Genomic DNA, 14668 nt, shown 5'->3' on the forward strand with positions numbered 1-14668 from the left:
AAAATATTTGAAGAGATTATAGTTGAAAACTTCCCTAATATGGAAAAGGAAATAGTCAATCAAGTTCAGGAAGTACAGAGAGTCCCATACAGGATAAATCTGAGGAGAAACAACCCAAGACAGATATTAATCAAACTATAAAAAATTAAATACAAAGAAAAAATATTAAAAGCAGCAAGGGAAAAACAACAAATAACATACAAGGGAATCCCCATAAGGTTAACAGCTGATCTTTCAGCAGAAACTCTGCAAGCCAGAAGGGAGTGGCAGGACATATTTAAAGTGATGAAAGGGGAAAACGTACAACCAAGATTACTCTACCCAGCAGGTTCTCATTCAGATTCGACGGAGAAATTAAAACTTTTACAGACAAGCAAAAGCTAAGAGAATTCAGCACAACCAAACCATCTTTACAACAAACGCTAAAGGAACTTCTCTAGGCAGGAAACACAGGAGAATGAAAAGACTTACAATAACAAACCCCTCAAAATTAAGAAAATGGTAATAGGAACATACACATCGATAACTCCCTTAAATGTAAATGGACTAAATGCTCCAACCTAAAGACATAGACTGGCTGAATGGATATAAAAACAAGACCCATATATATGCTGCCTACAAGAGACCCACTTCAGACCTAGGGACACATACAGACTGAAAGTGAGGGGATGGAAAAAGATATTCCATGCAAATGGAAATCAAAAGAAAGCTGGAGTACCAATTCTCATATCAGACAAAATAGACTTTAAAATAAAGACTATTACAGGAGACAAAAAAGGACACTATATAATGATCAAGGGATCAATCCAAGAAGAAGATATAACAATTGTAAATATTTATGCACCCAACATAGGAGCACCTCGATACATAAGGGGAAATTGACAGTAACACAATCATAGTAGGGGACTTTAACACTCCACTTTCACCAATGGACAGATCATCCAAAATGAAAATAAATAAGGAAACACAAGTTTTAAATGATACATTAAACAAGATGGACTTAATTGATATTTATAGGACACTCCATCCAAAAACAACAGAAAACACTTTCTTTTCAAGTGTTCATGGAACATTCTCCAGGATAGATCATATCTTGAGTCACAAATCAAGTCTTAGTCAATTTACGAAAATTCAAATCTTACCAGGTATCTTTTCCGACCACAACGCTATGAGACTAGATATCAATTACAGGAAAAAATCTGTAAAAAATACAAACACATGGAGGCTAAAGAATACACTGCTAAATAACCAAGAGATCACTGCGGAAATCAAAGAGGAAATCAAAACATACATAGAAACAAATGACAACGAAAACACGACGACCCAAAAACTATGGGATACAGCAAAAGCAGTTCTAAGAGGGAAGTTTTATAGCAATACAATCCTACCTCAAGAAACAACAAACATCTCAAATGAACAACCTAACCTTACACCTAAAGCAATTAGAGAAAGAAAAACAAAAAAACCCCAACATTAGCAGAAGGAAAGAACTCATAAAGGTCAGATCAGAAATAAATGAAAAAGAAATGAAGGAAACAATAGCAAAGAACAATAAAACGAAAAGCTGGTTCTTTGAGAAGATAAACAAAATTGATAAACCATTAGTCAGACTCATCAAGAAAAAAAGGGAGAACACTCAAATCAGTAGAATTAGAAATAAAAAGGAGAAGTAACAACTGACACTGCAGAAATACAAAGGACCATGAGAGATTACAAGCAACTCTATGCCAATAAAATGGACAACCTGGAAGAAATGGACAAATTCTTAGAAAAGCACAACCTTCCGAGATTGAACCAGGAAGAAATAGAAAATGTGAACAGACCAATCACAAGCACTGAATTGAGACTGTGATTAAAAATCTTCCAAAAAATAAAAGCCCAGGACCAGATGGCTTCACAGGCAAATTCTATCAAACATTTAGAGGAGAGCTAACACCTATCCTTCTCAAACTCTTCCAAAATATAGCAGAGGGAGGAACACACCCAAACTTATCCTACGAGGCCACCATCACCCTGATACCAAAACCACAGAAAGATGTCACAAAGAAAGAAAACTACAGGCCAGTATCACTGATGAACACAGATGTAAAAATTCTCAACAAAATACTAGCAAACAGAATCCAACTGCACATTAAAAAGATCATACACCATGATCAACTGGGGTTTATCCCAGGAATGCAAGGATTCTTCAATATACACAACTCAATCAATGTGATAAACCATATTAACAAACTGAAGAATAAAAACCATATGATGATCTCAATAGATGCAAAAAAAGCTTTTGACAAAATTCAACACCCATTTATGATAAAAACTCTCCAGAAAGTAGGCATAGAGGGAAGTTACCTCAACATAATAAAGGCCATATATGACAAACCCACAGCCAACATCGTTCTCTATAGTGAAAAACTGAAATCATTTCCTCTAAGATCAGGAACAGGACAAGGCTGTCCACTCTCACCACTACTATTCATCATAGTTTTGGAAGTATTAGCCACAGCAATCAGAGAAGAAAAAGAAATAAAAGGAATCCAAATGTGAAAAGAGGAAGTAGAGCTGTCATTGTTTGCAGATGACATGATACTATACATAGAGATTCCTAAAGATGACACCAGAAAACTACTAGTGCTAATCAAAGAATTTGGTAAAGTAGCAGGATACGAAATTAATGCACAGAAATCTCTTGCATTCCAATACACTAATGATGAAAAATCTGAATGAGAAATTAAGGAAACACTCCCATTTGCCATTGCAACAAAGAGAATAAAATACCTAGGAATAAACCTACATAAAAAGCCAAAAGACCTGTATGCAGAAAACTATAAGACACTGATGAAAGAAATTAAAGATGATACAAAGAGATGGAGAGATATACCATATTCTTGGATTGGAAGAATCAACATTGCGAAAATGACTATACTACCCAAAGCAATCTACAGATTCAGTGCAATCACTATCAAACTACCAATGGCATTTTTCACAGAACCAGAACAAAAAATTTCACAGTTTGTATGAAAACACAAAAGACCCTGAATAGCCAAAGCAATCTTGAGAAAGAAAAACAGAGCTGGAGGAATCAGGCTCCCCGACTTCAGACTATACTACAAAGCTACAGTAATCAACACAGTATAGTACTGGCACAAAAACAGAAATATAGATCAGTGGAACAGGATAGAAAGCCCAGAGATAAACCCACGCACATATGGTCACCTTATTTTTGATAAAGGAGGCAAGAATATACAATGGAGAAAAGACAGCCTCTTCAAAAAGTGGTGCTGGGAAAATGGACAGCTACATGTAAAAGAATGAAATTAGAACACTACGTAACACCATACACAAAAATAAACTCTAAATGGATTAAAGACCTAAATGTAAGGCCAGACGCTATAAAACTCTTAGAGGAAAACGTAGGCAGAAGCCTCTATGACATAAATCAGAGCAAGATCCTTTTTGACCCACCTCCTAGAGAAATGGAAATAAAAACAAAAATAAACAAATGGGACCTAATGAAACTTAAAAGCTTTTGCACAGCAAAGGAAAACATAAACAAGACAAAAAGACAACCCTCAGAATGGGAGAAAATATTTGCAAATGAATCAACGGACAAAGGATTAATCTCCAAAATATATAAACAGCTCATGCAGCTCAATATTTAAAAAAACAACCCAATCCAAAAATGGGCAGAAGACCTAGACAGACATTTCTCCAAAGAAGACATACAGATGGCCAACAAACACATGAAAGGACGCTCAACATCATTAACCATTAGAGAAATGCAAATCAAAACTAGGATGAGGTATCACCTCACACCAGTCAGAATGGCCATCATCAAAAAATCTGCAAACAATAAATGCTGGAGATGGTGTGGAGAAAAGGTAACCCTCTTGCACTGTTGGTGGGAATGTAAATTGATACAACCACTGTGGAGAACAGTATGGAGGTTCCTTTAAAACCTAAAAATAGAACTACCATACGACCCAGCAATCCCACTACTGGGCATATACCCTGAGAAAACCATAATTCAAAACGAGTCATGTACCACACTGTTCACTGCAGCACTATTTACAATAGCCAGGACATGGAACCAACCTAAGTGTCCATCGACAGATAAATGGATAAAGAAGATGTGGCACATATATACAATGGAATATTCCTCAGTCATGAAAAGAAGCGAAATTGAGTTATTTGTAGTGAGGTGGATGGACCTAGGGTCTGTCATACAGAGTGAAGTAAGTCAGAAAGAGATAAACAAATACCGTATGCTAACAAATATATATGGAATCTTAAAAAAAAAAAAGGTTCTGAAGAACCTAGGGGCAGGACAGGAATAAAAATGCAGATGTAGGGAATGGACTTGAGGACATGGGGAGGGGGAAGGGTAAGCTGGGACGAAGTGAGAGAGTGGCATGGACATATATACACTACCAAATGTAAAACAGATAGCTAGTGGGAAGAAGCCGCATAGCACAGGGCGATCAGCTTGGTGCTTTGAGACCACCTAGAGGGGTGGGATAGGGAGGGTGGGAGGGAGATGCAAGAGGGAGGAGATATGGGGTATATGTATATGTATAGCTCATTCACTTTGTTATAAAGCAGAAACTAACACACCATTGTAAAGCAATTATACTCCAATAAAGATGTTAAAGAAAAAAGTAGTCGCTTCCCACTTCTCCGTTCACAACTGCCCTTCTGCCTTACAACATGGAACAATCTGTCCAACGTGTGCTAGCTAATTAATTATAGTGGAAGTGCTAAATAACTTCTGTTAAAAACTTTGCCTCTTCCATCAGCAAAGAGGGCATATAGCCACACTTACATGAAAGACTGGATGAATGTTTTAACAATGATAACTAGCTTTGCCAATTAATGTACTTGGTAGATATTTCCTATAATTTGAATAAATTGCATCTGCAGTCCTAAGTTTTGATGAAAATTTAAAGCACAGAAAGGAACTTTAATGGAAAATACACTATACTGAAATAGACAAATAACGTAATAGAAAATAACATTATATTGAAAAAGACAATGTCTCAATTTTCCCAATCCTTGTCTAGTATATCAGATCAAACAACGTGCCCCAAGGTAAAATGTAACAAGTATAATCAATAGTCATTTTGATATGACTTGCAAGGCTATTTTGGGATATGTTTCAAGGATTTGAGAAAATGAATAATGACTAGGTAAAAAATTATTTTCCACGTCAGGTGATTCCAAGTCTTTGCTTTTAACAAAATTAAAAGAGGACGTAATTTAATCATCAGTTAAGAACAAAAATGTTTTTTAATATATGATTTGGTAAACTCAAATACCTGTAACATTATCTGCTTTTAATCAATTTTGCATTGCTAATAATGACAAAAATTTCTTTTAGAATGATTTATATTTAAACACCTGAAGCCTTTTAGTCCTAAGAAATTGAAACTTTCATTTCAATTTACATAACTTTTGTTAAAATAAGTATCAAATAAAACAATATCAATAAAAGACTCTGAAATATAAAAACATACAAATAAAAATAAAACGATGGGAAAGTAGGCAAGGAGCAAAAAAGAGGGTTTTTTTTTAATATGATGGAGTGTCAACTTACTATAACTTTTTTAAAAAAACCAGCTTTATTAAAATATAATTCATATAACATTCACCCTTTTGAAATACATTTTAATAATTCTTTGTATACTGATAAAGTTGTATCACCACTACCTAAATTCAGAACATGTTCTTCACCCCAAAAAGCTTCCCCATATCCACTAGTAGTCACTCCCCAAATCTCTCTTCCCATCCCCACTACCCATCTCCTGGCAACCACTAACAAACTTTTTATTTACTAAACCCTATGGAGTTGCCTATGCAGGACATTTCACATAAATGGAATCATACAAAATGTGGTCTTTCATGACTGGCTTCTTTCATTTAGCATAACGTTTTCAAGGTTCACCCATACTGTAGCATTAATCAGTATTTAACTTCTTTTTATTGCCAAATAATATTCCATTGTATGAATATACTAAATTTTATCCATTCAGAAGTTGGTAGATACTTGGACTGTTTCCAAACTTTGGCTGTTATAATGTAGCTAAAAATATTTGTGTACAAGTTTTTGTGTGGACATGTTTTCATTCCTCCTATGTGGATAACTCAGGAGTGGGATTGCTGGGTCATGTGGTAACTCTATGTTTAATCATTTGAGGAACTGATGGCACCAGTTTACATTCCCACTAGAAGTGTATGAGAGTTTCAATTTCTCTACATCCTTACCAACACTTACCTGTCCTTTTTATCTTAGCCAACCTAGTGGGTGTGAACTGGTATCTTGTGGTTCTGATTTGCATTTCCCTAATGACTAATGATGTTCAGCATCTGTTCATGCGCTTATTGGCCATTTGTATATATTCTTTGGAGAAATGCGTATTCAAATCCTTTGCCCTTTTCTTATTATTTGTGTTTTATTGTTGAGTTGTAAGTGTCCTTTATATACTCTGGATACAAGCTCATTATCATATACACACTTCACAAATACTGTCTCCTGTTATGTGAGTTGTCTTTTCACTTGATGGTGTTCTTTGAAGCAGAGAAAGTTTTTAACCTAGATGATATTCAATTTATCTATTTTTTCTTTCGTTGCTTGTGCTTTTGGTGTCAAATCCAACAAATTATTGTCTAATCCAAAGTCACAAAGATTTACTCCTATGTTTTCTAAGAGATTTTATACTGTTAGCTCTTACATTTAGATATTTGATCCATTTTGCATTAATTTTTGTACAGGGTAGGGAAGACAAATCCAACTTCATTCTTTTGCATGTGCTATACAGTTGTCCCAGCACCATATGTATTCTTTCTCCACTGAATGGCCTTGTCATCCTTGTCAAAAATCAAAAGACTGTAAATGTAAGGGTTTACTTCTGAACTCATAATTCTATTGCACTGATCTAGATGTTTGGTTTGATGCCAGTATAATACTCTCTTGATTCTTGTACCTTTGTAGTAAGTTATTTACGCCTCTGCATTCTTTTTGATATGGTTAAGAAAACCACATAAACAATTTAGCACCTTAATGGTTTTTACATGCAGAGTTCAGTAGGGTTATGTATATTCACACTGTTGTGAAACAGATTTCCAGAACTCCATCTTGCAAATCTTAAACTCTATACTCATTTAAAACACAACTCACCTTTTCCCTCTCCCCCAGGCTTCTGGTAACCATCATTCTACTTTCTGTTCTAATAAATCTGAATATTTAGGTAACTCATGAAAGTGAAATCACAGTGTTTTTAAAGTTTATCCATGTTGTAGCATACATCATAAGTTCTTCCTTTTTTAAGGCTGAATATTTCACTGTATGTGTACCACATTTTTGTTCAACAATTCATCCACTGGTAGACATTTGGGGTGTTCCACTTCTGCACTATGGTAAGTGCTGCTATGCACATGGGTGTGCAAACATCTCCTTGAGATCCTGCTTTCAGATCGTTTGGATATATAGCCAGAAATAGGATAGAGGCATCATGTGGTATTTCTAATTTTTTAAGGAACCACCATACTATTTTCCATAGGGTTGCACCATGTTACAATCCCACCAACAGTGTACAAGGGTTCCAATTTCTCCACATACTTGCCATCTCTTGTTATTTTGTTTTTTTTTTTTAAATGGTAGCCATCCTAATGGGTGTGAGGTAGTTTTGACTGTCATTTCTCTGATGATTAGTGAAAGTTGAGCATCTTTTCATATGCTTCTTGGTTATTTGTATAATATCTTCAGGTAAATGTCTAATTCAAAGCCTTTGCCCTCTTTTTAATTGGGTTATTTGATTTTTGTTGTTGTTGTATAGTTGTAGGAGTTCATTACATATTCTGGCTATTAATTCCTCATCAGATATATGATTTGCAAATACTTTATCCCATTCTGTAGGTTGTCATTTCACTTTGTTGATTGTGCCCTTCGGTGTACAAAAAGCTTGTAAGTTTGATGTAAGCCCATTTGTCTATTTTAAATTTTGCTACCTGTGCGTTGGGTGTCAGATCCAAGAAATCATTGCCAAGTCCAATGTCATGAAGCTTTTTCTCTCTGTTTTCTTCTAGGAGTTTTGTAGTTTTAGGTCTTGTATTTAGGTCTTTAATCTATTTTGAGTTAATTTTTTATATGGTATAAGGGTGCAACTTCATTTTTTTGCTCATGGATATCCTTTATTCCCAGCACCATTTGTTGAAGAGACTGTCCTTTCCCCATTGAGTAGTCTTGGCACCCTTGCTGAAGATTGTTAAAGCATAGATGCAAGAGTTTATTTGGGGGCTCTGTATTCTATTCCATTTGTCTATTGCCTATCTTTATGCCAATATCACACTCTTTAGATTATTGTAGACTTGTAATATGTTTTGAAATCAGGAAGTGTGAGTCCTCCAATTTTGTTGTTTTTCAAATCTGTTTAGGCTATTCACAGTCCCTTGAGATTCCATATGAATTTTAGGATGAATTTTTCTATTTCTGCAAAAAATGTCATCGGGATTTTGATAGGAATTGTAATTGAATTTCAGTATTAGCTTATCAAATTTCTGGAGGGGAAGAAAAGCCAGCTGGGATTTTGACAATGACTGTGTTCAACCTGAAGATCACTTTGGAGAGTATGGCACTTTAACATTAAGCGTTCCAATCCATGACCATGAAATTACTTTCCACTTATTTGGTTTCTTTCAACAATGTTATATAGTTTTCAATGTCAATGTATTGATCTTATATTGTTAAGTTTATTCTTAAGTATCTTAGTATTTCTGACTGATATTGTAAATGAAATGAATTTCATTTTCATATTGTTCATTGCTAGTATCAGCAATACAAATGATCTTTGTATATTCAACTTTTACTCTACAGCCTTGCTGAACGTGTTTTTTAGACTCTAATCATTTTTGGATTTTTTTTTTTTTGGTAGATTCCTTAGGATTTTCTATATAAAAGATCAGGTCTTCTGCAAACAGAGAAAATTTGACTTATTTCTTATCTTGATATGTTTTATTATTTTCCTTGACTAATTACCCTGGATAAAATCTTCAATATGTTACAAAGAAGTGGCAAGTGCAGACATTCTTGCCTTGTTTCTGATCTGGAGACAGCTTTCCATCTTTCCCATAAAGTATGATATTAGCTATGAGTTTTTCATAGAGCTCATTTTCAGGAATTAAATAAATTCCTTTTTATTCCTGGCTTATTCGATGTTTTCTTTTTAGTTATGAAATGGTGTTGGATTTTGGCAATGCTTCTTATGTGTTTACTGACATAATCATGTGGCTTTTCCCTTTTATTCCATTAATAAGGTGATTAGATTGATTTTCATATGTTGAACCAATCCTGTATGCCCGTAATAAATCTCAAATGGTTATAATGTATAGTCCTTTTTATATATTGCTGGATTAGGTTTCCTTTTTTTTTTTTTTTTAAGGATTTTGTGTCTATGTTCACAAGGGCTATTCATAAGGGATATTAGTTTTCTTGTGATAGTTTTGACTGGTTTTTGTATCAGGGTAATACAGTCCTCATAGAATACTTTGAAAAATACTTTGATTTTCTATTTCTTCTTGATTCAGTTTCAACAATATTTATCATTCTAGAAATCTGTCCATTTCACCTGGGTAGTCTAATTTGTTAACATACAATTGCTGACAGTATTCTCTTATAATCCTTTTATTTCTGTAAGGTAATAGTAATGTCCCCTCTTTCATTACTGATTTTAGCAATCTAAATCTTTTTTTTTTTTCATGGTCAGGCTAGCTAGACATTTGTCAATGTTGTTGACCTTTCAAAGAAAAAACTTCTAGTTTCATTAAAATATTTATTGTTTTTCTATTCTCTATTTATTTCTTCTCTAAATTATTTCCTTCCTTCTGGTTTCTTTGGGTTTAGTTTGCTTTATTTTTGTTTCTTATACTGGAAGGTTAGGTTATTGCTTTGAGATCATTCTTCTTTTTTAATATAAGCAATTACAGCAACAAATATGCCACTTAGCAATGCTTGAGCAGCATCTCATACGTTTTATGCTGCATTTAATTTTCATTTGTCTCAGAGTAGTTTTTAATTTCCCTTGTGAATTTCATCTTTGGCCCATAGTTATTTAGGAATGTATTGTTCAATTTCCACAAATTTCACTCTGTTAATGACATAATTCCGTTCCACTGTACTCAGTGAACATACTTTGTATATTTTCACTCCTTTTCAACTTACTGAGACTTACTTTTTGTTCTATCTTGGAAAATATTCCATGTGTACTTGAAAAGAATACGTATTTTGCTGCTGCTGAGCAGAGTGTGCTACAGAGTGTGCTTTGTTGATTTCTGCCTAGCTATTCTAAAGATAATTGTAAGTAGGGTACTGAAGTCTCAAACTGTTGTTGTTAAATTGTCTATTTCTCCCTTTAATTCTCCCCCCCCCACCACCAGCTTTACTGAGATATAGCCGACATGTAACATCGTGTGAGTTTAAGGTGTCCAAAGTGATGTTTTTATACACATGTATAGCAAATTGATTACAGTAAGGTTAGTTAACACATCCATCACCTCACATAGTTACCTTTGGTGTGTGTGTGTGATGAGAACTTTTAAAATCTACTCTCTTAGCAACTTACAAGTACACAATACAGTATCATTAACTGCACCATGCTGCACCATCTCTAGAACACATTCATCTTATAACTGGAGGTTTGTAAGCTTTGACCACCTTTACCTATTTCCTCCACCCTGCAGCCCCTGGCAATCACCAATCTACTCTCTGTTTCTATGACTGCGTTTTCTTTCTTTTCTCCCAGCTTTATTGATATAATTGACATATAACATTCTATAAGTTTAAGGTGTCCAACATAATGATTTAACATATGTACATATAGCAAAATGATTGCCACAATGAGATTAACACATACAGCTCTCCATATATTTATATGTTTGTGTGTGTGGTGACAACTTTAAAGATCTTTTCTTAACAACTTCCAAATATACAATAGGGTGCTGTTAACTGTAGTCATCATGCTGTGCGTTATTAGATCCTGAGAACTAATTCATCTTATAAATGAAAGTTTGTACCCTTTGACAACCTTCACCCACTTCCCCCACACGTACCTGATCTTGGCAACCACCAATTTGCTCGGTTTCTATATGTGTGCATTTTCTTACTGGATTCCACATATAAATGAGATCATACAATATTTGTCTTTCTCTGACTTATTTCACTAGAATAATGCCCTCAAGGTTCATCCACGTTGTCACAAACAGTAGGATTTCCTTCTATTTTATGGCTGAATAATATTTCATTGTGTGCGTATCTATCTATCTACTTACCTACCTGCCTATCTAACTCACATTTTCTTTACCCATTCATCCGTAGATGGGCACTTAAGTTGTTTTCATGCCTTGGTATTGCAAATAACGATGCAGTGAACAGAGGAGCGTGGGTATCTTTTAGAGATGGTGATTTCATTCCCAGAACTGGGACTGCTGGATTATATGGTAGTTCTATTTTAATTATGAGAAAACCTCCATACTGTTTTCCATATATGGCTTGTATCAAGTTACATTCCCACCAAAAGTGCACAAGGGCTCCCTTTTCTCCATATCCTTGCCAGCACTTGTTAACTGTTGTCTTTTTGAGAACAGCCATTCTAACAGGTGTGAAGAGATAGCTCATTGTGAGGTGATAACTCACTGCAGTTTTGATTTGTACTTCCCTGATGATTAATAATAATGAGCATCTTCTCATGTACCTGTTGGCCATGTGTATATCTTCCTTGGAAAAATTCAGTTTCTTTGCCCCATTTAATCAGATTATTATTATTGTTAGTGAGTTGTATGAGTTCCTTATGTATTTTGATTATTAACCACTTAGCAGACAAACAATTTACAAATACTTTCTCGCATTCCATAGGTTGCCTATTCTTTTTGTTGATGATTTCCTTTGCTGTGCAGAAGGTTTTAAGTTTGATGTTGTCCCATTTATTAATTTTTGTTTTTATTGTTTTTGCTTTTGGTGTCAAGAGGCAAAAAACCACTGCCAAGACCAATGTCAAAGAGCTTACTGCCTATGTTTTCTTCTAAGAGTGTTATAGCTTCAGGTCTTACATTCAAGTCTTTAATCCATTTCAAGCTAATTTTGTGAGTGATATAAGGGTCCGGTTTCATTCTTTAGCATGTGGTTATCCAGTTTTCCCAACACCATTCACTGAAGAGACTATCTTTACACCACTGAGCATTCTTAGCTACCTTTTCAAATATTAACTGATTATATAGATGTGTGGATTCATTTCTGGGATCTTAATTCTGTACAATTGGTCTATGTGTCTGTTTTTATGCCAGTACCATACTGTTTTGATTAGTACAGCTTTGCAGTATAATTTGAAATCTGGGAGGTGTGATGCATATGGCTTTGTTGTTCTTTCTCAAGACTGTTTAGGCCATTTGGGGTCTTTTGAGGTTCCATACAAATTTTAGGGTTGTTTGTTCTATTTCTGTAAAAACATCTTTCATTTGTGTCTTCAATTTCTTTCTTCAGTGTCTTTTAGTTTTCAGTGTACAGATCTTTCATCTCCTTGGTTAAATTTATTCATAAGTATTTTATTGTTTTTGATGCCATTGTGACTGGGATTGTTTTATTTCTTTTTCAGAGAATTCATCCTTAGTGTATAGAAACACACACTGATTTTTGTATATTGTATTCTAACAGTTTTTTTTTCTCTATGTGTGTGAAGTCTTTAGGGTTTTCTATCTTTAAGATCATATCATTTAAGAAAAGAGATAATTTTACTTCTTCCTTTCCAATTTGGATGCTTTTTATTTCTTTTCTTTGCTTGACTGCTCTGGCTAGGATTTCCATTACTGAGCTGAATAGGAGTGGTGAGAATGGAAACACTTGTTTTGTTCCTGATCTTAGAGGAAAAGCTTTCAACATTTCACCACTGAGTATGATGTTAGCTGTGGGCTTGTCATGTATGGGCTTTATTATGTTGAGGTACATTTCTATATCCAATTTATTGAGAATTTTTGTCATGAAAGGATAATGAATTTTCTCAAATGCTTTTTCTGTATCTATTGAGATGACTGTATGATTTTTAACTTTTCAGTCTATTAATGATTATTGATTTGTGTACGCTGAAACACTTTGGCCTCATAGGGATGAGGCACTTGATCATGGTGTATGATCCTTATAATGTGCTGCTGAATTCAGTCTGCTAGTATTTTGTTGAGAATTTTTGCATTTATATTCATCAGTGGCTTGTGATTTTCTTGTAGTGTCTTTATCTGGTTTTGGTACCAAGGTAATGCTGGCCTTGTAAAATGAGTTTGGAAGGAGTCCCTCCTCCTCTTGAATTTTTTGGAAAAGTTTGAGAAGGACTGGCATTAATTATTCTTTAAATATTTGAATTCACCAGTGAAACCATCTGGTGCTAGGCCTCTCTGTGTTGAGAGGTTTTTGATGTTGATTCATTCTCCTTACACATTATTGGTCTGTTCAGGTTTTCTATTTCTTTTTGATTCAGTCTTGATAGGCTATATGTTTCTAAGAATTTATCTATTTCTTCTAGGTTGTCCAACTTATTGGCATATAATTGTTCACAGTAGTCTCTTATCATCCTTTGTATTTCTGTGTTACCTGTTGTAATGTCTCCTCTTTTGTTTATAATTTTATTTATTTGAGTCTTCTTTTTGCCTTGGTTAGTCTAGCTAAAGGTTTGTCAATTTTGTTTCAAAAAGCCAACTCTTAGTATTATTAATCTTTTCTATTGTTTTCCTATTTTCCACTTCATTTATTTCTGCTCTTATCTTAGCTCTACTCTTTATTATTTCCTTCTGCTAACTTTGGCTTACTTTGTTCTTCTTCTAGTTCCTTGAGGTGTAATGTTAGATTGTTTGAGATATTCCTTTTTTCTTATAGCTATAGTTTGTTCTTAGAACTGCTTTTGCTCCATCCCATACACTTTGGTATGTTGTGTTTCCATTTTCGGTTGTCTCAAGATACTTTTTCATTCCTTTTTAATTTCTTCTTTGATCCATTGGTTGCTCAGAAGTATGTTGTTTAATTTCCATGTGTTTGTGAATTTTCCAGCTTTCCTCCTATTAATGGATATCTAGTTTCATACTTTCGTGGTCTGAAATGATATCTGATATAATTTTTATCATCTTCAATTTGTTGAGACTTGTTTTGTGCATAACATGATCCTAGAAAATGTTTCATGTGTGCTTAAAAAAATATATGTATCATGCTGCTGTTTAATGGAATATTCTATATATGTCTGTCAGATCAAATTGATCTATAGTGTTGTTCAAATCCACTATTTCCTTTTTGATTCTCTGTTGGATGATCTATCCATTGGTGAGAGTGGGGTCTCCAAGCAGTATTATACAGCTGGCCCTTGAACAACATGAGTTTGAACTCCATGGGTTCACTTACACATGGATTTTTTTCAATAAATACACTGGAAAATTTTTTGGAGATTTGCAGCAATTTGTAAAAAACTCACAGACAAACCACATAGCTCACAGCCTATCATCACAGAGAAGTGTTTTTTTTTTTTTAATGTAGCAATGTTTCTAATACTATATTATAAATGACTGTAATGCTGTATGCCATAAAAATTTTATAACAATTTATTCATTAGTGTACAGGCTAGGCTACCATGAAGCAATCTTATTGCTGCTTCTT

General features: G+C 34.3%; 1 protein-coding gene across 4 annotated transcripts in view; it reads right to left on the minus strand.

Annotated features, from left to right (window-relative positions):
- The window catches only part of PSD3 (pleckstrin and Sec7 domain containing 3), a 560448-nt gene that overhangs the window by 263179 nt on the left and 282601 nt on the right, over positions 1–14668 (minus strand). The window lies entirely within an intron of this gene.

This window comes from Eschrichtius robustus, chromosome 21 (genome assembly GCF_028021215.1).
Source record: "Eschrichtius robustus isolate mEscRob2 chromosome 21, mEscRob2.pri, whole genome shotgun sequence".
Lineage (NCBI taxonomy): Eukaryota > Metazoa > Chordata > Mammalia > Artiodactyla > Eschrichtiidae > Eschrichtius > Eschrichtius robustus.